General features: G+C 44.0%; 1 protein-coding gene across 2 annotated transcripts in view; it reads left to right on the top strand.

Moving 5' to 3' along the window:
• The window catches only part of sntg2 (syntrophin, gamma 2), a 1,221,259-nt gene that overhangs the window by 235,533 nt on the left and 962,624 nt on the right, over positions 1 to 23,102 (top strand). The gene's annotated exons all lie outside the window — the stretch shown is intronic.

The following is a 23,102-nucleotide window of genomic DNA, read 5'->3' as shown; positions in this document are numbered from 1 at the left end:
GACTCCAGTTTAAGTATGGCATTCTTCATTTCTTCTCAGGGTACCTATCTTTTGGCATTGATATGAACTGAGCCCTGTCATCCATGAGGCATGAAACTAACCCATATTTAGTAATTGTAATTGGTGGATGGGCGTTAAATAGTTAATTATACCTGTTGAGAAAATCCAAATAGCAGGCATACAGTGAAGTTATTCATCCAGCACAGCTGGTTGACTTATCTGCTAGTACAATCTGACAGTAAGAATCCATTTGCCCTTGTTGCTGAGCTTTTTGAGCAAAATTGAATACATTCCTTCAATTTTACTCTGTAACATTCCATATATAATAAATATATATGAAATATATATGTACAAAGCCTTCATAACAGATCAATCTCCACATATTATATGAGGAAACTTTCATAATTTAAAATCCACAAAGCAAAAGCAATTTTGAAATCCCTTTCGAATGCACTTGCACTCCAGCATACATACCGCAGTGGTTACGTAAACTGGGTTCTTTTTGAATTAAAGCAGTGAAGTTACTGTGCTCACCATAAAACTAATCCAGGAAAGTTATTTGCTGTTCGGAATGCATGAATTAATTCAGCAGAAGTATTTTTTTTTAATCAGCATTTATTTGTTGTTAGTACCTGACTTGTTGCAATCCATAGGTCTTTAATCCTTTTATGTGCAGCAAAAAATGCTCATTGAGGCTGTCAAAAATTTCAGGCAGTTTGTAATAAAAGGTCTTTGTGTCTGGAGTAACTCACAGGTTGTCAAGAGATTTTCATCACATTGTAATCAATAAGTAACATGACTAGTGTTTGAGGAGTGAGTGGGAAATGCCGGAGTTATCTACTCTATTTGTTCTCATATTGTACAATATAGCGAAAGATGGGTCAGATGGCTGTCTTCTCATTTCCTTTTGAACCCTTTTCCTTCATCCACCTATTCAATCTAATCATGAATGCTGACATAGTTTCTGCCTTAACCACTAACCCAGCAAGTGATTTCCACAGCCTCACTACTCTGTGTGAACAGATTTCTCCTAACATTGTTCTAAATCTCTGACATTTAATCTTGTCTCCTTGGCTCCTCGTTCCTAACCCTCTAACAACTGCAAAATGTCTACTATATCAACTCTGTTCCATCCTTTCAGAACTTGAACATTCTTCTCAAATTGTTTTGTAAACCTTTACACAAAAGGGATTCAATTTTTTGCAAGTTTTCATATTTGTATTTTCTCGCACCAAGTAGCATCCCAGTGAATCTGCACTGTACCTCTCAAAAGCCACAGTATCCTTGGTGTAGTGTGCAGCTCACAAATGCACACAATATTCTAACAGGGGTTTCAATAAGGATTTAAATATGCTAATCAGTACCTCTTTGTTTTATGTTAAACATCTCTTGAGATAAATCCCTAGTCCCATTCTATTTTTTTACAGCTTTATCAACATGACACCCCGCCTTGTGAATTCCTCTACTCTTCCACACGTAGGCCAGAATTTTGTGATCCCACTACAGGTTCTGAAATGGGACGTGGAGCGTGTAATTGCATGGACGGGATTCCCTCCGGGATCCCAACTGCCCTGACCTGGTCGCGATTTTACACTGGGGCGGGCAGGACCTCAGACGGGAAGCCTGCCTTTGCCCCAGTTAAGGCCCTTAATTGGCCACTTAATGGTCACTTAAAGGCCTTTTCCCACCCAGGCTCAATTTTTAGTCTCACAGGCGGATGACAGATCAGGAGGGCAAACCTGAAAGCGAACAGAGTGCGATTTCAGGCAGGAAGGTGCGGTGGGGGTGGGGAGGGCAGGTGGGGGGGGGGCATCTCCATCAGAAGCCTCCTTCTGACTGAGGGTGCACTCCCCCTAAGGCCCAGTGACCTCTGGACCTCCCTCCGCCACACCCGCCTATCCTCCGGGACCCCGATTGCCCCCCTCACGACCCCCCAAGCCACCCCTACCCTCCCCACCCTGGGACCCCTGCCACCTCCCTCTCCTTTGGTTCCCAGCACTTAGTTCCAGGCAGCTCCCTGTAGTGGCTCTTCCAGTCACTGCAGCACGGATCCTGGAGGGACTGAAGAGCTGCCGGCCATACTGATTGGCCGCAGCTCTCCAAGGTGGGACTTCCCCCACGTGATGAGCAGAAGTCCCACCTTACACCAATCAACACTCGTTACAGCCTGAAATGACACCGGGCCTGCTGGAGTAGGCGGGGATGTGTTCCCTGCCGACCTTTCAGGTGATGGGGTCTGAGCCCCCACCATCCTGAAAATTCATGCCATAAAATTAAGTTAACATGTGCCGCCTAAAGTTCCTACATGGTCGAAAACAACAAAAATTTGGACAGCTTTGGTTCATCCCATCTGACTTGGGTTCCTGGTAGATATTTATTTTATATTTTCCATCCATTAACAATGAATGGCAAAAATCTAGCCTTCAATTCCTTGAGTTTCTTCACAAGCTTCAGGCTTCGTTGAGCTTTACATTTTTGTGTGCTTCTGAGCTAATTTGGCTAGGTCTGGAATTTAGCTACAGTCTTAATTTAGGAAGGATACACTTGGTACATATCACTAATGTCCAACCTATTCCTTTTGAGAAACTATCTTGTCTTTAACAGTCTACTTTCGTAACTAAAACATATACGTGGATCCATCTTGTTATTAGTCTAACTTCCTGTTGTCATTTTGCACTTTCTACTATTTATTTTTGTAGCTTCCAATTGTCTTGTCTAAGTTGGAATATTTGCATCTTAGGCCGGAAGCAATGCGGCTCTCAGCTGTAGGCTGGAGAACTGGCGAGAGCCCCTGGACACCTCTTTTCCATAAGGCCTACCGCATCTTGTTCCACTCAGGCACCTGACAGGCCAGTGACGGGCCTTGCCCAGGATCAAAGACCCCAGGAGTGGAAATCCACCTGCTGAGTGCTGGCCAATCAGACGCAGTGCCACCAAGGAGGTGGTGGCTGCTGCCTGTACTACACCCACCCAAAGCCTAGGATTATCAGTGGATCCCAGACCACAGGTGAGTGATGGCAGGAGGGAGATCGTGGTGAGGGGGAGTGATGGGGTAAGCACCAAGGGCAGTGAGGTGGCTCTCAATGACCCAATTCTTTCCAATGCCAGGTCCCTTGATTAGGCACCTAGTGCCTTTGAATGAGAGACTCCGCTGGGAGCCCGCAAGCAATTTGGAGACGGTTTGCTGTTGTGTTCTTAGGATGGCGGGCCCTCTGCCCTCTGCTGGTTAATACCAGCGACAGCAGAGGGTGGTAGTGAGAAGTGACTGAGAAGCATTCTGGCAGAAATCAGCACAGTCACCACAACTCAGAAGGGAATCGAGGAGAAGGACCCTTGCACTCAACAGGAGGCAGAGCATCCAACAGAGGGCAGTAGTGAGAAGTGACTGAGAAGCATTCTGGCAGAAGTCAGCGCAGTCACCGCAACTCAGAAGGGAATCGAGGAGAAGGACCCTTGCACTCAACAGGAAGCAGAGCATCCAACAGAGAGCGGTAGTGAGAAGTGACTGAGAAGCATTCTGGGAGAAGTCAGCGCAGTCACCGCAACTCAGAAGGGGATCAAGGAGGACCCACTGTCAAAGAACGGAATAGCCCCAGACATTACATTGCTGTTGTGTTTCCCTCCCTCCTCCTCAAACCAAAAGAAAAGAGAGAGGGAGAGGCAGTACCTTCAGGAGTGCACCAGATCTGTGAGGGACACTCTTCTGAAAGTGGATTTTTTTAAAAAAGCAGCTGATTGGTGAGTAAATCCTGGTGAGTTTTTTGTTTTAATCTATTAAAGTAATTCATTGCTTAATGCTGAGGTAGGAGCTTAAAAACAGGTATAGAGTAGTACTGTACAAGTATAATTAGTCAAGAAACAAGGTTCCTAGCTAACATAAATAAGGCCTCAAGCTAGCGTATTTTTTAAGAGAGTAACTAGCTTAATCGAGAGGGACATCATGCCAGGAGAACTCAGACCCATGATATGCTCCTCCTGCAGGATGTGGGAAATGAGGGACGCTTCCAGCGTCCATGGTGACCATGTGTGCGGAAGGTGTGTCCAAATGCAGCTTCTAGCTAACCGGATTTCGGAGCTGGAGCTGCGGGTGGACTCACTGTGGAGCATCCGCGATGCTGAGCAAGTTGTGGATAGCACGTTTAGCGAGGTGGTCACACCGCAGGTGAAGATTACACAGGCAGAAAGGGAACGGGTGACCATCAGGAACAGTAAAAGACTCAGGAAGGTAGTACAGGAGTACCCTGTGGTCATCCCCCTCTCTAACAGATATACTGCTTTGGATACTGTTGGGGGGGATGGCCTCTCAGAAGAAAGCAGCAACAACCAAGTTCACGGCACCATGGGTGGCTCTGCTGCTCAGAGGGGCAGGAAGAAAACAAGTGGCAGGGCTATAGTGATAGGGGATTCAATAGTTAGGGGCACAGACAAACGCTTCTGTGGCCGCAAACGTGAATCAAGGATGGTATGTTGCCTCCCTGGTGCCAAGGTCCAGGATGTCACGGAGCGGCTGCAGGACATTCTGGGGAGAGAAGGTAAGCAGCCAGTGGTCATGGTACACATTGGTACTAACAACATAGGTAAACTAAGGGAAGAGGACCTGCAAGCTCAGTACAGGAAGTTAGAAGATAAATTAAAATGCAGGACTTCAAATGTAGTAATCTCAGGATTACTCCCAGTTCCACGTGCTAGCGAGAGCAGGAATAACAGGATACACCAAATGAACACATGGCTAGAGAGATGGTGTAGGCGGGAGGGATTCAATTCTTAAGGCACTGGGACCGGTTCTGGGGAAGGCGGGACCTGTACAACCCAGACGGGCTGCACCCAGGCAGAGCTGGGACCAATGTCCTTGTGGGGGCTTTTGCTAGTTCTGTTGGGGAGTATTTAAACTAGTGTGGCAGGGGGATGGGATCCCAGGAGTAGGATCAGATAGGTCAGATTCAGGTCAGAAAAATGGAGGTAGAATATTAGCTAGGGACGTTGTGATAGACATGGAGTTACAGGAGAAGCAAAGTTTACAAAGTGTCCAGCAAGGGAAACTGATGGGGTTAAACTGTTTATACTTCAATGCAAGAAGTATTACAAACAAGGTAGATGAGTTAAGGGCACAGGTAGACACATGGCGGCAGAATGTCATTGCTATAATGGAGACCTGGCTAAAGGAGAGACAAAACTAGCAGCTTAATATCCCTGGTTAAAGAGTTGCCATTTACGATAGAGTAGGCGATAAAAATAGAGGTGGGGGTAGCACTAATGGTTAAAGAATCAATTCCAGTTGTGAGAAGGGATGATATACTAAATGGGTCAACAAACGAGGCTTTATGGATTGAGCTTAGAAATAAAATAGGGGCAGTTACACTACTGGGAGTACACTACAGAACCCCAAATAGTGAAAGGGAGATAGAAGAACAAATATGTCAGCAAATTTCTGCTTGTAAGAACAAGAGGGCAATAATAGTAGGAGACTTCAGCTATCCTAATATCAACTGGGATTCAAACAATATAAGGGGCACTGAGGGAGAAAAATTCATGCAGTGTGTCCAGGAAAATTTTTCCAACCAATTAGTGACAAACCCAACGAGAGGAGATGCAATTCTAGACCTAGTCTTGGGGAACGAAGAAGGTCAAGTGGGTGAAGTGACAGTTGGCGACCATATCGGGGACAGTGATCACAATTCAGTTAGATTTAGCATTACCATGGAAAAGGACAGAGATAAGGCAGGAGTAAAAGTCTTGAACTGGGGGAAGGCAAATTTTGCAGAAATGAGAAGGGACTTGGCTGAGGTGGACTGGACAGCACTGCTGGAGGATAAAACTAGAAAACCAATGGGAAGCACTAAAAAGCAAGATCCCAATTATACAAAGTAGGCATGTCCCCTACAAAAATAAGAGTGGTACTGCCAAATCTAGACCTCCCTGGTTGTCTGGAGGAAACAGGGGAAGATCAAACAGAAAAAGAAAGCATACGATAGGCACAAAGAACTAAGCAATGCAGATAGCCTAGATGAATATAGGAAGTGCAGGGACGAAGTAAGAAAGGAAATAAAAGAGAGGACATGAAAAAAGATTAGCAAGTAAAGTTAAAGATAACCCAAAGATGCTTCATCAATACATTAATGCTAAAAGGTTAGTTCAGGAAAAAGTGGGACCTTTCAGAGATGAAGATGGAAACTTGTGTGTAGATGCAGAGGCTGTGGGAAGGGTTTTGAATGAATATTTTGCCTCTGTGTTTACAAAGGAAAGGGAGGATGTAGATATAGTAGTCCAGGAGGAACACTGCGAGATATTGGACAGGATTGGCATAAAGAGAGAGGAAGTACTCGAAGGGTTGAAATCCTTGAAAGTTGATAAGTCACCAGGGCCAGATGGATTGTTTCCGAAGGTGCTGAAGGAAGTCAGGGAGGAGATAGCAGATGCTCTGAGGATGATTTTCCAATCTTCACTAGATACAGGGGAGGTACCGAAGGACTGGAGAAATGCAAACATAGTTCCATTTTTTAAAAAGGGATCAAAGGAAATGCCAAACAATTATAGGCCAGTTAGTCTTACATCGGTGGTGAGCAAATTAGTAGAATCAATCCTGAGAGATAGGATTAACTGTCATGTGGAAAGGCACGGACTAGTCAGGGATGGTCAGCATGGATTTGTTAAAGGAAGGTCTTGCCTCACAAATTTGATTGAATTCTTTGAGGAAGTGACAAGAAGGGTTGATGAAGGTAGTGCAGTGGATGTTGTGTACATGGATTTTAGCAAGGCATTTGACAAGGTCCCACATGGCAGTTTGGTCAGGAAAGTAAAAGCCCATGGGATTCAGGGTAATGTGGCAAACTGGATAAAAGGTTGGCTTTGTAACAGGAAACAAAGGGTAATAGTCGATGGATGCCCTTGCAAATGGAAAGTTGTCTCAAGTGGTGTTCCATAGGGCTCGGTGTTGGGACTCTTGCTGTTTGTGTATTATTTTAACGATTTGGACGTGAACGTAGTGGGTATGATTGGGAAATTTGCAGATGACACAAAGATTAGCCAAGTAGTGGATAGTGTAGAGGATAGTCATAATCTCCAAAACGATATAGATGGGTTGGTGGAGTGGGCGGTAAAGTGGCAGATGGATTTTAACATAGAGAAGTGTGAGGTCATACATTTAGGGAGGTCAAATAGTTACAGGGATTACACAATAAATATACTAAGAGGGGTAGATGAAGTGAGAGATCTTGGCGTACAAGTACACAGGTTCTTGTAGGCAGCAATTCAAGTAGACAAGGTTGTAAAGAAGGCATATGGAATGCTCTCCTTCATTGGCAGAAGTATAGAATATAAAAGTAAGGATGTAATGTTGGAATTATATAAAACACTGGTGAGGCCACAACTGGAGTATTGTGCGCAGTTCTGGTCACCACATTACAGGAAGGACGTAATAGCTCTGGAGAGAGTGCAGAGGAGGTTTACATGAATGTTGCCAGGGTTAGAAAAGTGTAGCTATGAGGAGAGATTGGATAGGTTGTGGTTATTTTCCTTAGAACAAAGAAGGCTGAGATGTGACTTGATTGAGGTGTACAAAATCATGAGGGGAATAGATAGACTGAACAGGATAAAACTGTTTCCCTTGTTGGAGAATTCTAGAACCAGGGGACATAGATTCAAGATAAGTGGCAGAAGGTGTAGGGGGGACATGAGGAAGAACTTTTTTACACAGAGGGTAGTGGGTGTCTGGAATTCGCTGCCCAATTTGGTGGTAGAGACAGAAACTTTAAACTCTTTTAAAAAGTACCTGGATCTGCACCTTAAGTGCTGTAAGCTGCAGGGCTGTGGGCCGGGTGCAGGAAGGTGGAATTAGAAAGGGCACATGGGTGTCCTCGGGCTGGCATGTGCAAGATGGGCCGAATGGCCTCCTTCTGTGCTGTAACTTTTCTATGGTCCTAAGTGTGCATTAATTATCCTCTTAGGGGCCTCAATTGGTGGTGGGATGGGTAGGCCACCAATGGTCTCCACATGCCACCCTCCCGCCTGATTAAATGCCCCTTGCCACCAAACTCACCACGAGGGAGGGCCAAGATTCCACCCTTAGTATTTTTCAAAAAAACTTAGTCATTAATTGATTGTCCTTATTCAGAGAGTTCTGATTTTGAATATTTTCTCTTTTTTTTCCATCAGGATATATTTCATTTTTGCATTCCATAGCCTGAAAGATACATCTTTTCTTTATGTTAGTTTAAATTTTCTAGATGAATTTTCATCTCTTTCTCTCCAGAGTGCTTTTATAGTACTCAAACTGGTTCCTCTAACATAATGTATATCCATATTGTTATTTTTGGTCTTAACCTTAAATACTCTGTCATATCCAACTATGCATTGACCCACTTTCAGGTTACTACATAGTTCTGTGGCTGCTAAATATAAATCTTAATATAGTATCCACCTAATTCCTTGGATCACAAATTCTGTGAAATAAATCACTCATCGACTATTTTACTGTTAAACTATTTGTGCTCATAACTCATCCTTTTCAGTGGCCTTAGGCTGTCCTTACTCTCTCTAGGATCTTTGAATCCCCCATGATTGTTAATTCTTTACTGTCTCCTAACAGTTCATTATTTGCTTACTAACCAAAATAGCAATTCCTATTAATTATTACATTACTGTGCTTATCATCACTAATGTCCTTCCACATTGCTTCAGATAACTTCTCCTTATGCTGTGTTATGCATTCTGTTCACTAGTGTTCTGTACATTTCAATACATCAGTCTTTACTACACTTCCTCTAATCTTTTTATCGAAGCTTCCAGCATTGAAGCATACCTTCCAGGCATGTTCATTCATGTGTCAGCTTACATTGATGTGTTCCAGTTGGAGTCACTTTTTCCTCAAGCTTCTAGCATTGACATAAAAACCTTTAATTTTCTCCCTCAGCAAATTATTATCTCAGTTTGAATCTTTTATCCTCAATTTTAGTCCATGACTTCCAATTGTTTTCTCTATCCTTCACTTGTGCTTCTATTGACTCCGTAAACATGTCTGTATAAAAACTGAGCCAATCCCAACAGAGTTGAGTGACATTCCCCTTACTGAATTGTTTTAATTCAAAAAGTAGGTAGTAGGGGCAAAATTCGATAGCGATTGCGATGCATGGTTAACCCATGCCTGTTTCTACAGCACACAAACTTTGTGCTGCCTGCTAATTTAAATGACTTTGGCATTCAGTCCATGCTATATGTGTTGTTAAATGGCTGAACACCTCAATATCATGCAGGGGTAGCACAACTTAAAACCAGCCTGCAATCTTTCAAGGGGAGGTGTATTCTGGGTTGACCAGATGCTGTACTTGGCTGGGAAGACATTCTGATCAGGGGAAGCACTGATAAATGGTGCAGCAAGGCAGAGGGCATGCTCCGCGGTTCTCAGATGCAGCATTGTTGGCCTAGGTGCTGGAGGTGGACAGAAGGAGAGAGGTTCTCTATCCACAGAGAGACACAAGGCCCTCCAGATGTACATTCAAAAGGCAAAGTGAGCATGGTCAATGTCAGCAGTGCAGCCATGAGTATCTGGGTGTAGTGCAGCAAGAAGTTTAATGACCTCATATGAGTGGTCAAGGTCAGTGAATGCGTCTACAAAAGCCATATCCTACCAACTACAACATTAGCTTCACACATTGCTCAAATCACCACAGCCCCATCAATCACCTACCAACAATCCATCTTAATCACAACGCCTACCTCACATTCGTATGCTTCACCTTCCCCTGAAACACTTAGCACTGCTGAAAGCTTCACACCCACATCTCACATCTTGTATACACTCGCAGCTTTTAAACCATGACGGGCACATCATCCAAACACTTGCCACCACACTCACTAACACACTTCCCTCACTCTTGCATAACAAGTTGGCACATAACTACAGGCAGCAGGAGCAACCTGTAGGGAAGCAGGCAAGGCTACATGTCATAACCCAATTGAAAGAGGTGGTATCCTCATCCCTAATCTTCCTTCTCACGTTCCAACTCTCCCTGATTTACAAGATGAGAATCGTTTAAACATGTGCCTGTTGATTTACCTCCTGGCCTCACCACAACCCTACCCCTATGGCTTTCTCCTTTCAGATACCCAAGGATTGTAATCTGGCCAGGCAATGATGAAGGAGTAAGAAGTGGAACAGGAAGAAGAGACTGTTGATGATGAAACATCATCTCTCACTCTCACACACTCAGTCACCAGCACAGATACTGACACTGCATGTAATTTAGAGGGTAGCTTCAAGGAAGGATCTGCACGTGGTGACTCACTGCACATGTGTCGCCTGCTGCCATGGCAGAAGGCATCTCCGAATCACAGAATCACAGAGAACAGAAGAGGCCCTTCGGCCCATCAAGTCTGCACCGACACGTGAGAAACACCTGACCTACCTACCTAATCCCATTTACCAGCACTTGGCCCATAGCCTTGAATGTTATGACGTGCCAAGTGCTCATCCAGGTACTTCTTAAAGGATGTGAGGCCACCCACCCCCACCACCCTCCCAGGCAGTGCATTCCAGACCGTCACCGCCCTCTGGGTAAAAAGTTTTTCCTCACATCCCCCCTAAACTTGCTGCCCCTCACCTTGAACTTATGTCCCCTCATGACTGACCCTCCAACTAAGGGGAGCAGCTGCTCCCTCTCCACCCTGTCCATGCCCCTCATAATCTTGTACACCTCAATCAGGTCGCCCCTCAGTCTTCTCTGCTGCAATGAAAACAACCCAAGTCTATCCAACCTCCCTTCATAACTTAAATGTTTCATTCCAGGCAACATCCTGGTGAATCTCCTTTGCACCCCCCCCAGTGAAATCACATCCTTCCTATAATGTGGCGACCAGAACTGCATACTGTACTCCAGCTGTGGGCTCACCAAGGTTCTATACAGCTCCAACATGACCTCCCTACTTTTGTAATCTATGCCCCGATTGATAAAGGCAAGTTTCCCATATGCCTTTTTCACCACCCCATTAACATGTCCCTCCGCCTTCAGAGATCTATGGACACACATGCCAAGGTCCCTTTGCTCCTCAGAACTTCCTAGTGTCATGCCGTTCATTGAATACTTCCTTGTCAAATTACTCCTTCCAAAGTGTATCACCTCACACTTTTCAGGGTTAAATTCCATCTGCCACTTATCTGCCCATTTGACCATCCCTTCTATATCTTCCTGTAGCCCAAGACACTCAACCTCACTGTTAACCACCCTGCCAATCTTTGTGTCATCCGCAAACTTACCAATCCTACCCCCACATAGTCATTAATGTCGTTAATATAAATGACAAATAATAGGGGACCAAGCACAGATCCCTGTGGTACGCCACTGGACACTGGCTTCCAGTCACTAAAGCAGCCTTCTGTCATCACCCTCTGCCTCCTACAACTAAGCCAATTTTGAATCCACCTTATCAAATTATCCTGTATCCCATGTGGGACCTTGTCAAAGGTTTTTCTGAAATCCATATAAACTACATCAACTGCACTACCCTCATCTACACAGCTGGTCACCTCCTCAAAAAATTCAATCAAATTTGTTAGGCATGACCTCCCTCTGACAAAGCCATGCTGACTATCTCTGATCAAACCTTGCCTCTCCAAGTGGAGATCGATTCTCTCCTTCAGAATTTTCTCCAATTGTTTCCCTACCACTGACGTGAGACTCACTGGCCTGTAGTTCCCTGACTTTTCTCTACAACCCTTCTTAAATAGCGGAACTACATTAGCTGTTCTCCAGTTCTCTGGCACCTCCCCCGTGGCCAGAGAGGAATTACAAATTTGGGTCAGAGCCCCTGCGCTCTCCTCCCTTGCCTCCCTCAGCAGTCTGGGACACAAATCACCTGGACCTGGAGATTTGTCCACGTTTAAGCCTGCCAACACCTCCAATTCCTTGTCACTCCCTATATCAGTTTGCTTAAGAACCTTGCAGTCTCTGTCCTCGAGTTCGATACCTTCATCCTCATTCTCTTGGGTGAAGTCGGATGTGAAGTATTCATTCAACACTCTAGCAATATCCTCTGACTCCACCCATAGATTGCCCCCTTGGTCCCTTATGGGCCCTACTCTTTCCCTGGTTATCCGCTTCCCATTGATATACTTATAGAATTTCCCCTACTTTTACCAGCCCAAAGGATGAGATCGCACACGTGTTCTGCTTCAGAGAACTCAGATGAGGACATCAGTAGGGTAGGCGTAGAGATGAAGGCTGATGGGTGTGCACAATGAAATGCTTGGTTCTTTGGGAAGCCTTTCAGAAAGTCTCCATGAACTGTCAAGGAGTATGGAGTCCAGTGCTGGTCTTTGCACACCCCAGAGCCTGGAGTCGATCCTCTCCAGCATGGAAGTGATGGCCAACTCCTTGATAGCACCTGTGGATTGGACCAGGGTGTAGTGTCTGATGGCCAATGTCTCAGCTTCCATCCCAGCAAAAAGTAGAAGCCACCCAACATCTAAAAGCTACAGTGGAAGCTCAGACTGAAGTCATACAATCTCAGACTGAAGTCATACAATCTCAGACTGACGTCATACAATCTCAGACTGAAGTCATACAATCTCAGACTGCTGCTACATAAACTCAGACTGCTGCCATCATGGCTGAAGATGCCAGTGCTCACAGGGGATTTCAGGGTCACACAGCAATCCAGTAATCTGTCCTTCAGTAGACTGCTAGGATCATTGAGGTACTGCCTCAGGGGAGTGGCTGTGCCTTAGTGGAGCTCAGACCTGCTGCCCTTTCTCAGGGTGACAGCATTTGTGCTCCCGCCATTGCCATTGCCAATGTTCTCATTGTTGCTTGTCAGCTAGTCAACACAGAATGCTGCCGCCCATGTTGAGGAGGTCCAGCCCAAAGCTGGGCTATCCAGCAACAGAGCTGCTCAAGGTCGTTCTGCAGAGGCATCTGCAGTCTCCCTCACTGAAAATAAGCAACATTCTACCAGCCATGCTGTAGCCATTAGGATAGCTCTGTACAGGAGCACCAGGAAAGGAAAGGACACATGGAAGACTAAAGGAGTGGAATTCAATCTGGCCCAAGGGAGTCAGTTCTGAGGTGGGATTGTGGTAGAATCAAGAGGGAAATTGGGGGAGGGTTTGTGGACCGCCCACCAGACTCGCAACTCGTTCCAATTCAGTCAGGGGTGGAGAAAGTTGAGGAAGTTGAGGAAGGCCTTCCTGCCCAGACACCATTTGAGGCACTTAAGTGGGCAATTAAGGGCTGCCGGAGGTCCTCTTCCCACAGCCACTGGTATTCTACCAATGGTGGGACACCCTCCATTCATGGGGAGACTGCCCAGTAAAAGCTGGTGGCCTTCCTGTGGGTGACCTTCCTGATTGAGTGCCCTATGGCGAACTGAGGAGCCCCCCACTGCCCACCCACCCCCGATGGCTGCTGCCATTGAAACACCTCCACTGCCCTCACCAACAGCACCTCCTGCCCACCCCATCACAACCACCACCCTACTCCCGGAGATGCTACTGGGACTGATGAGCTCCCGGCTCTCTGATTGGCCCGCAGCTCTTGGAGGAGGATCTTCACCTTTAAAGGGACGGAAGCCCTTTTTAATTTAAAACGTCACCCATAGCGCCGAAAAATTTGGCACTGTGGAGCACCAGGAAAGGAAAAGACACATGGAAGATTAAAGGAGTGGAATTCAATCTGGCCCAAGGGAGTTGGTACTGAGGTGGGATTGTGGTAGAATCAAAAGGGAAGTTGGGGGAGGGTTTGTGTCCAAAACAGGAAATCTACCTGTGTAGGAACATGTTTCATTAATTTTGTTATACAGTCTGTATCAATATTCCAAGAGCTGGTACATGGTTGTGATGTTTAATTTCTAACCTGACATGCACCTTTAAAAGAATTTCTCAGGTACTGTCTGTCATAAAACATTGCAATAATTCCTGAAATCAATCAGAGTTTCATGGGTTTTTGATGAGGAAAGTTTGCATATTGCAGGTGCTTGCAAGCTTTTAGCTTTAGGTTAGAAAAAAAAACACCTTATGCTCCTCTTTTTCAATACATTTGGTGCTTTGAGGTCAGGCAGCAAGCTTTCGATGAATTAGCCCCAAAGGTTCATTGAAATAGATACAGAGAGATGGAAATGGTCCCTGTTCATTTGATGGCTAGGGAGGTGTGCCATGTCTGATGATAGAATGAGCCTTGTGCACTTTTGTACAAGGAGGATTTCCTTTTGTCTGATGCCACTGATTCCAGATTTTCACCAGTAGAGCTAAAACCACATGGTAATACCCTGAATGTGAAGACAGAGGAAATCCTGGTGGTAAAATTCAACATCAGTGGGGGCATGAAATGGGCAGTAGTGGATCAGCCATCCATTATATACCTCACATGATTTTTCTTTTCTATTGACTTCTGCTGAAGTTGAATTTTACCCCTGATACGGCTGAGTGAAACATTTCCTTTTGCATAACATTAACTGACTGAGTTCTAAAACATGTAAAATGTGACAATGGGTACTGAGCATTGGTAAGACCAATGACAGTTATTTCAGGCATTAGAAAAAATGAAGTCTATACAATAGCAGTTAATAGGAAATTAATTCATACATTGTAATTCAATGTATGGATCTGATATGACTTTGTATGGAGATACTGCATGATTTATAATAGGACAATTTTAAGGATTATTAATATGAAAAAGAAAGGATTTGAACATCAACACTAGTGAAAGCATTGGGCACCAAGGTCATCATTTTGAGAAAGTAATTTTTTGGTACTGTAGATTTTCAATCAAAAGTAAGAATGCTATTATCTCTGCTAAACATGAAAAAGAGATTTTCTTCATTGCAATCAATAACTTCTTGTTAAAATAGAAGTAATAGACATTTGAGTGTTAAAAGGCATATACGATCTACAATCCAATTTAGTTTTAATTAAGAACCAAGCACATTTCTCTAACAATCCTTATCATTTCCGTGCCATTGCAGGAAAATGAAACACAGAAACTAAATTGTGTTAAGTACACTCAAGAACGATAAAGCGATAGAAACAAAAATTCTGGGATCTGTTGCACTGCTATACAAAGTGGCAAAGTGAAATCTTGCTTTGCTGTTGACCTCCAGTCCTGACCTTGCCACAGTATCCGGAGTCAGAGGATTGCCATCTATTTTAAATATTCCTACTGAATGTTCACTCCAGCATGGATATAAAATGGGATTTTGCTAAATCAGGGAGGAGAATAGAGTGAGGTTGGAGGTGTGGGGAGAAGGGTCCGAAGCAGGGAAGGTTGGAGGTTGAGGGAGGTCAAGGAAGATTGGTGTTGGTGACCAATGGCCGGTGGGGGCGGGGGTGGTTGATTGCAGGGGCGTTGGGGAGATGGGAATTGGTGATTGATGGGGGTGATTTGGGGCACATTTGGCATTGGGGGTTCCTGTGCAGCAGGAGATTGTGGAAGTTGAATGGATATATAGATTTGCTTGTTGGACCTGGGAGGAAACACTTTTATTCTTCCTGGCCCACAAGCAGTGCTGTAAATGCATTTACCGGATGGATCCTACTCTTCTTGTCTCCTTTTATCTATTGTATTTTGCCAGGCCCAGGAAACCTGCCCAACAGGGGTTAAAAATAGAGAGCCTGTCAAAACGGCAATTGTCAGTGTCCGTAAAAGATTTCAATGATCGATCTGCTTCCTGAGAGCAGATTGGTGGTCATTCCCCATCCTTCTTCCATAAAAACCAATGGCAGAGTATTATGCTCAGCGTGCGGGCACTTGCCCGACACGCCCGAGTGTAAAATGACACGCGATGATGTCATCGTGCAGTCGCGCGATATTTCGTTCAGCAGGCTCACGCCAGAGTCAGCTGCATGCCCGCCGATAATTAAAGGGCCTATTAAGGCCATTAACAACCTCATTAATTTGAAATTTACGCTGCCCATCCAACCTAACAACTGGCGGGCAGGCAAAAAGGCCAAGCGGTCTTTATATTTTTTAGGAAACCTCGTCCACATGCAGGATGAGGTTTCCTAAAGCTAAAAACTTTATTTTGGAATTAAAAACATGTCCCATCTCATGTGACAGCCACATGAGGGGATATGTTTTATTCAATTTTTACTGCCTTATTAATTTTTTTAAAAAGCGCTTCAATCTCCCTGAGGCAGCTCCGTGCCTCAGGGAGATTGAAGTAATCTTTCATGCGCATGCGTGAACTGCGCGTCAGGCCGGCTCTCCCTCCTCCCCCTGCCTGCACAGGCAGCGCTCAGCCATCCACGCAGGGCTGGCCTTAATTCGCCCACCCGTGTGAAATCGTGGTGCGGATCTGATCGCGGGTGGCGTTCGGCTTCCTGGCCACCTCCACCCGTCCCTGCAAGCACCCCCACCAAGGGAAAAATCCTGCCCCAGAATTGGGCAATTCGAGGTAGTTTGGGTTTCTGTTTCAGATTTTTAGCATTTCAGCCTCCTACCCAGCCAAAACTCAGCTGCTTTTGAATGTTAAAATTACCCCTAATATTTTTGACAGTTTCTTTTTGTGATAAGATTGATATAGTATTAAAACAGTTTAAAATACTTACTGGACATAAACCATCTAAGCCATAGTTTTATCACTTGGTATAATATCAGACTCTGTTTATACTATGGTGCAGATATTCCTGTTTCCAGGCATGGAAACCTACATTTTCTAGGATTGAACACAGAGGAAAACTAAGGGTGGGGGGGTGGAGGGGAGGATCATGTGCCCATTAGAATACCCACCCAATTTTCCATCCATTCATTTAAAGAGACAGAATATTGGATAAACTTCCTTACAGGCATACGCTGTACTCAGCCCAATCATGCCCATGCAAGCTAACATTCTCAAAGCAGAAAATCTGTTGTTATAAGTTCAACATGAATGCTAAGTGGTTTGCACTTTACACTGATGTTAAACCTTTGTAGTCTAAAGTCAAAGTTAGGATCTGATTCTACCCTGGACTCGAACTCCATTCACCTTGTTACTGTAGTGTTTGGTGTGAACCTAATCCACTTCACATTGATATAAAATTGTATTGTAACTGCACCCTGAGATTCCAAACCCAATAGTTGTATAACTACGCCCTTTTATTTATCACAAGAGTCAACAGGTAAGTATAGTCACCATCAGTAAAAATTCATAGATAGCAGCGAATAATCCTTATCCGGGTTTATTTAACTGAGATTTACAATAATTATTTTAACAAACCTGCAGCCGGAAAAGAGAAACGTTCATTTATCACATCGATGGCATGAGGTACAAATAACAATAATCAAGCTCTTGTTTCCAAGTGCATTATACATTTGCTTAAATAGAAACTGATTTCAGATTACGGTCCATAGCTTAACTCAGGGTGAATTTGCAAGGATCGAATCAAGGGTCTGTTGTGATATTGTATGCATGCCAATGCAGATGATGACATGTAGCTTTAAGAAGCTGCATAGTGACATCACCATTCCATCACCGTGTGTAAGGCTGGAGGATAAAAGATACAGCCTCCATGTTAGGAGTTCACTGTTGCCTGTGATCTCTACTGCAGATGTTCACTAGTGACTGTGACTCTGTATCAGTAAAACTTTATCTATTCCTTATGAGTCAGGCATATAGTCAAGTAATCAGCCTTTGTAACTGTTAGGACACAGTCTAGGTCAAGGCCTGTGCAGACTGTAAGAGACCATGACAGGGTCACTGGCCAGTCTCACACCACCTTAGGTTAAAGGTTTTGCCCCGCTTTGACTTTTTGCCAGCTGCCATACAATTGCAAAAGCTGCAAAAATATATTATAAAAAATACCTTTGGAAAAGGCCTTGAAAACCCCCTTCTTAAATGCAAAGGGCAAAATTTTTAGCTTGGCAGTTGGGTGCGCGCCCAACCCACTCAAGCATGAAACGACACAAAACAAAAATAAAAATACCTGGAAAAACTCAGCAGGACTGGCAGCATCTGCGGAGAGGAATACAGTTAACATTTCGAGTCCATATCACTCTTCAACAGAATGCATGAAACGACACATGCTGCCATCAGCCAAGCGTGCCAACGTCAACGTGCAGTCACATGATAGTTCGGTCAGTGGGCACGTGCTGGAGTGGGCAGCGCACCCGCCGACAATTAAAAGGCCTGTTAAGGCCATTAAAAAATCAATTAACTTAAACTTTCGCTGCCTGTCCAACCTTACGGTTGGTGGGCAAGCGAAAAGGCCAAACGGCCTTTGCATTTTTTTGGAAACCTCCACGGGTGGGGTGAGGTTTCCAAAGACATATAAAAATAAAATAAAAGTTTTAAAATTTAATTAATAGCATGCCCCTGCTCATGTGACAGAGTTCTAGATTCTCCCACAAGAGGAAACATGAGGGGACATGTTTCATTACATTTTATTTTCTTTATATTTTTTTAATGTAACTCCTCATCTACCTAAGGCACCTCTGTGCCTCAGGGAGATTATGAAGCGCACACCTACCCCTCTTCGTCAGTGGGAATAAAGCTCTATTTGGAAGGAGTCAAGACTTGGTTTAACATGCGAACATGGAGCAGGAGTAGGCCACTTGGCACCTCAAGCCTGCTCCACTATTCAATAAGATCAAGGCTGATCTGATTGCAACCTGCCACATACCCCCGATAACCTTTCATCCCCTTGTTAATCAAGAATCTATCCAGCTCTGCCTTAAAAGTATTCAAAGTCCCTGCTTCGACTGCCTTTTGAGGAAGAGAGTTCCAAAGACTCACAACTCTCTGAGAGAAAAAAAATTCTCCTCACCTCTGTCTTAAATGAGCGACCCCTTATTTTTAAACAGTGACTCCTAGTTCTAGATTCTCCCACAAGAGGAAACATCCTCTCCACATCTGCTCTGTTAGAACCCATCAGGATCTTAGAGGTTTCAATAAAGTTGCTTCTTACTCTTCTAAATTCCAGTGGGTACAAGCCTAACCTGTCCAACCTTTCCTCAGAAGGCAACCCACCCATTCTTGGTATTAGTCTAACAAACCTTCTCTGAACTGCTTCTAATGCATTTACATCTTTCCTTAAATAAGGAGATCAGTACTGTACACAATACTCCAGATGTGGTCTCACCAATTCCCTGTACAACTGAAGCATAACCTCCCTACTTTTGTACTCAATTCCCCTCACAATAAACAATAACATTCTATTAGCTTTCCTAATTACTCACTGTACCTGCATTCTAGCCTTTTGTTATTCATGCACTAGGACACCCAGATCCTTCTGAATCTCAGAGCTCTGCAATCTCTCACCATCCAGATAATAAGCTTCTTTTTTAGTTTTCCTGCCAAAATGAACAATTTCACATTTCCCACATTTTACTTCATTTGCCAGATCTTTGCCCACTCACTTAACCTATCTATGTCGCTTTGTAGCCTCTTTATGTCCTCTTCACAATTTACTTTCTGACCTATCTTTATATCGTCAGTAAATTTAGCAACCATACTATCTGTACCTTCATTCTTTATTACCAATCAACCATTGGTGTTTAACATAATATGGATTATGAGGAGTTCACTGAATTTTAAGTCCAAAATTGAGGGCCTCTGTGTTATATCTTTTTTTTATCCTCTTCTATCCCTCCTCCAAACCTTCCCATCCATTCAGCACCCATTCTTCCTGCAATCTGAAGCTTCTCTCTTACAGTTACTCCCTACCATCCTCATCACATTTATCTCCTAATGAAATCCAATACCTTCTTTCCAATCATCTGAACAAGTGTCAATTTTCACTAAATGGAAGTGCTCTCATGCCTGAAGTGCACCTCACCTGAACAATCCCCCTGTTTCCCTACACCAACAATCATCTCCAACATCTCTCCCAGTTCTCCTAAATTGAAATAAACTGTATCAACCCAAAGACCAACAATTCATGTCCATTGACATTGTATGTTCACACCAGCTGTTGCAGGAGTACTCTGCATGCAAAGATTTCAAAAATGCATATACTTTTATTGGCTACACACTAATAATCCTGATGGAAGCCCACTGTGCCTGTTTTAGGCATTCTCTTATCTACTCTTGTTCTCCTATGTAGTGCTCTTCCAGTAGATTCAGCATTGAAAGTGTAAGGCTGCTGTGGCTTAATTAAGAGATTTAGATGTTTGCATCTTTAGATGTTTGTGGATGGCAATCTCAAGCAGTCTGAGCCTAAGAGGACCTAGCTGCAGACTAAAGAACTTCAGGAATAGCTGAGCAGTCTGGCTCAGTTGCTTTTCTGGCACCAGAGTGGGCCTTGTTGAGGGCTTTGGCGATGGTAATGTCTTTCATTGTTTTAAAAAGTGACTAGGGTCCAGACATGCAGCCATTCTGAGAGAGGGTAACTTGGAATATGACTTCCCCTGCCTAGGGCCCGCGGTTCAGCACTTCCACTGATTGCATGGAATAGCAGACAATAAAATATCCGTGCTTTAGATGAAGGCCACAATTGTGCAACTTGACCGAAGCCAAGGAGGTGGTGAAGCCCAGAGCCTACATGAGCTGCCTTGAGAATGACTGTTTCAGAGGCTACAAAGGGCAAGAATGGCCTACTCCTGTCCTGCAATCATTCTGTTCCTCTACAAAAACATTAGACAGGGACAGCCAAGTCAGGTACAATGATGAACAAGATGCAGGTTAGGACAAGTGATGAAGGCTCAAGAAAAGGAGAAGGAGAACAGAGATGGATGGAAAATCCAAAATGTTGGGGGGGGACATGGGAAGGAGCTGAAAGTAAGGACAGAAAATTGATAAAGAGAGCTGAAGAACACAGATTGAAAGTAAAACCCTTCTTCTCCACAACTACAAAAGTATAAATTCTGGGTTTTTAACATTTTTGTTTAGCTGAAACAGCAATTATTAAAATATAATTAAAATATGGAATGACTTATAACCCAGATCTTATGATGCAGTCCTGAGGTTGCAAGAGGCACTGCTTGTAGTTTAAGAACAGATTTTAAATTTTCAATTTTTCTCATTGGATAAATTAATTAAATATAATTCACGTGGCATATTTAATTATTTTGTCTGAAATAGATAATTTGGAAATAGCACACTCATACATCTCTTTGAGCTGAGCCCCCATAGCTATAAATAAATTACTCTCTGTAAAATGAATGAGTTTTAAATTGAGAGAAGCCAGCTCAAGCACAAATGCAAGACAATTTTCAAATTATTGGAGCACTGTGGATTGGAATCAGAAATTCAAATTAATTTTAGTGTAACATTAAATCTGATTGCAAAAAGTAATTATGAATATACTGTTATGATCCCAGCTGATGTTTTTACTGGACAAGTCAGATCCCAGAATGGGACCAAGCTTGATAGACCTCCTCCGGAGGTCCCCAGCATCACAGATGCCAGTCTTCAGCCAATTTGATTCACTCCACGTGATTATCAAGAAACGCTGAAGGCACTGGATACTGTAAAGGCTTTGGGCCCTGACAATATTCTGGCAATTGTACTGAAGACTTGTGCTCCAGAACTTGCCACACCCCTAGCCAAGCTGTTTCAGTACAGCTACAACACTAGCATCTACCCGGCAATGTAGAAAATTTCCCAGGTATGTCCCGTACACAAAAAGCAGGACAGATCCAACCCAGCCATTACCGCCCTATCAGTCTACTCTCGATCATCGGTAAAGTAATGGAGGGGTCATCAACAGTGCTATCAAGCAGCACTTCCTTAGCAATAACCTGCTCTCTGACAATCAGTTTGGGTTTCACCAGGGTTACCCAGCTTCTGACTTCATTACAGCTTTAGTTCAAACTTGGACAAAAGAGCTGAGCTCCAGAGGTGAGGTGAGAGTGACTGCCTTTGATACCAAGGCAGTAATTGATCGAATGTGGCATCAAGGAGTCCTAGCAAAATTGAAGTCAATGGGAATCAAGGGAAAACTCTCCACTGGTTGGAGTCATACCTACCTCAAAGGAAGATGTTTGTGGTTGTTGGATGTTAATCATCTCAGTTCCAGGATATCACTGCAGGAATTTCACAGAGTAGTGTCTTAGGCCCAGCCATCTTCAGCTGCTTCATCACTGACCTTTCTTCCATCATAAGGTGATTTTTACTGATGATTGCACAATGTTCAGCACCATTCGTGACTTCTCAGACACTAAAGCACTCCATGTGTCCAACTGCAGAAAGACCTGGCCAATATCCAGGCATGGACTGACAAGTAGCAAGTAACATTCGCACCACAAAAGTGCCAGGCAATGGCCATCTCCAACAAGAGCAAATCTAATCATCGCCTCCTTGGCATTCAATGGCATCACAATCACTGAATCCCCCACTAGCAACATCCTGGGGGTTACCATTGACCAGAAACTGAACTGAACTATCGATAAAAATACTGTGGCTACACAAGCTGGTCAGAGACTAGGAATCCTGTGGTGAGTAACTCACCTCCTGACTCCCCATAGCCTGTCCACCATCTACAAGGCACAAGTCAGGAGTGTGATGGAATACTGTCCACTTGCCTGGATGAGTGCAGCTCCAACAACACTCAAGATGTTTGACACCATCCAGGACAAAGCAACTCGCTTGATTGACACTCCTTCCACAAACATTCACTCCCTCCACTACCGACGCACTGGCAGCAGTGTGTACCATCTACAAGATGCACTGCAGAAACTCACCAAGACTCCTGAGGCAGCACCTTCCAATCCCATGACCGCTACCAACTAGAAGGACAAGGACAACAAGCATATGGGAACAACACCACCTGCAAGTTCCCCTCCAAGCCACTCACCATTCTGAACTGGAAATATATCACTGTTCCTTCACTGTCGCTGGGTAAAAATCATGGAACTCTTTCCCCAACAGTGCTGCAGTGGTTCAAGAAGGCAGCTCAACACCACCTTCTCATGGGCAATAAATACTGGCCTAGCCAGCGTAGCCCACATCCCATAAATGAGTATTTTTTTTAAAACGTGGAAGGTACTTGCTGAAACAGATTCAGAGAAGTCTGATGTTGACTTTTTAACAAAAGGATAAAACATTTATTAAGAAAGAAACATTTACACAAGACAACAAAAAGGTTGGAAAGATTTCAACACAGGCACCAAGGAAAAAAATGATTCAAACTCACAGGATCCCTTTTATTCCCAGCGATTCCCTTACAGACGGAACACTCCAGTAAAGAGGTACCACTATTTCCT

This window comes from Cetorhinus maximus, chromosome 5 (assembly GCF_964194155.1).
Source record: "Cetorhinus maximus chromosome 5, sCetMax3.hap1.1, whole genome shotgun sequence".
In the NCBI taxonomy this organism is placed as follows: domain Eukaryota; kingdom Metazoa; phylum Chordata; class Chondrichthyes; order Lamniformes; family Cetorhinidae; genus Cetorhinus; species Cetorhinus maximus.
Note: the sequence above shows the minus strand (reverse complement) of the source record. Positions and strands in the feature narration are given on the sequence as shown.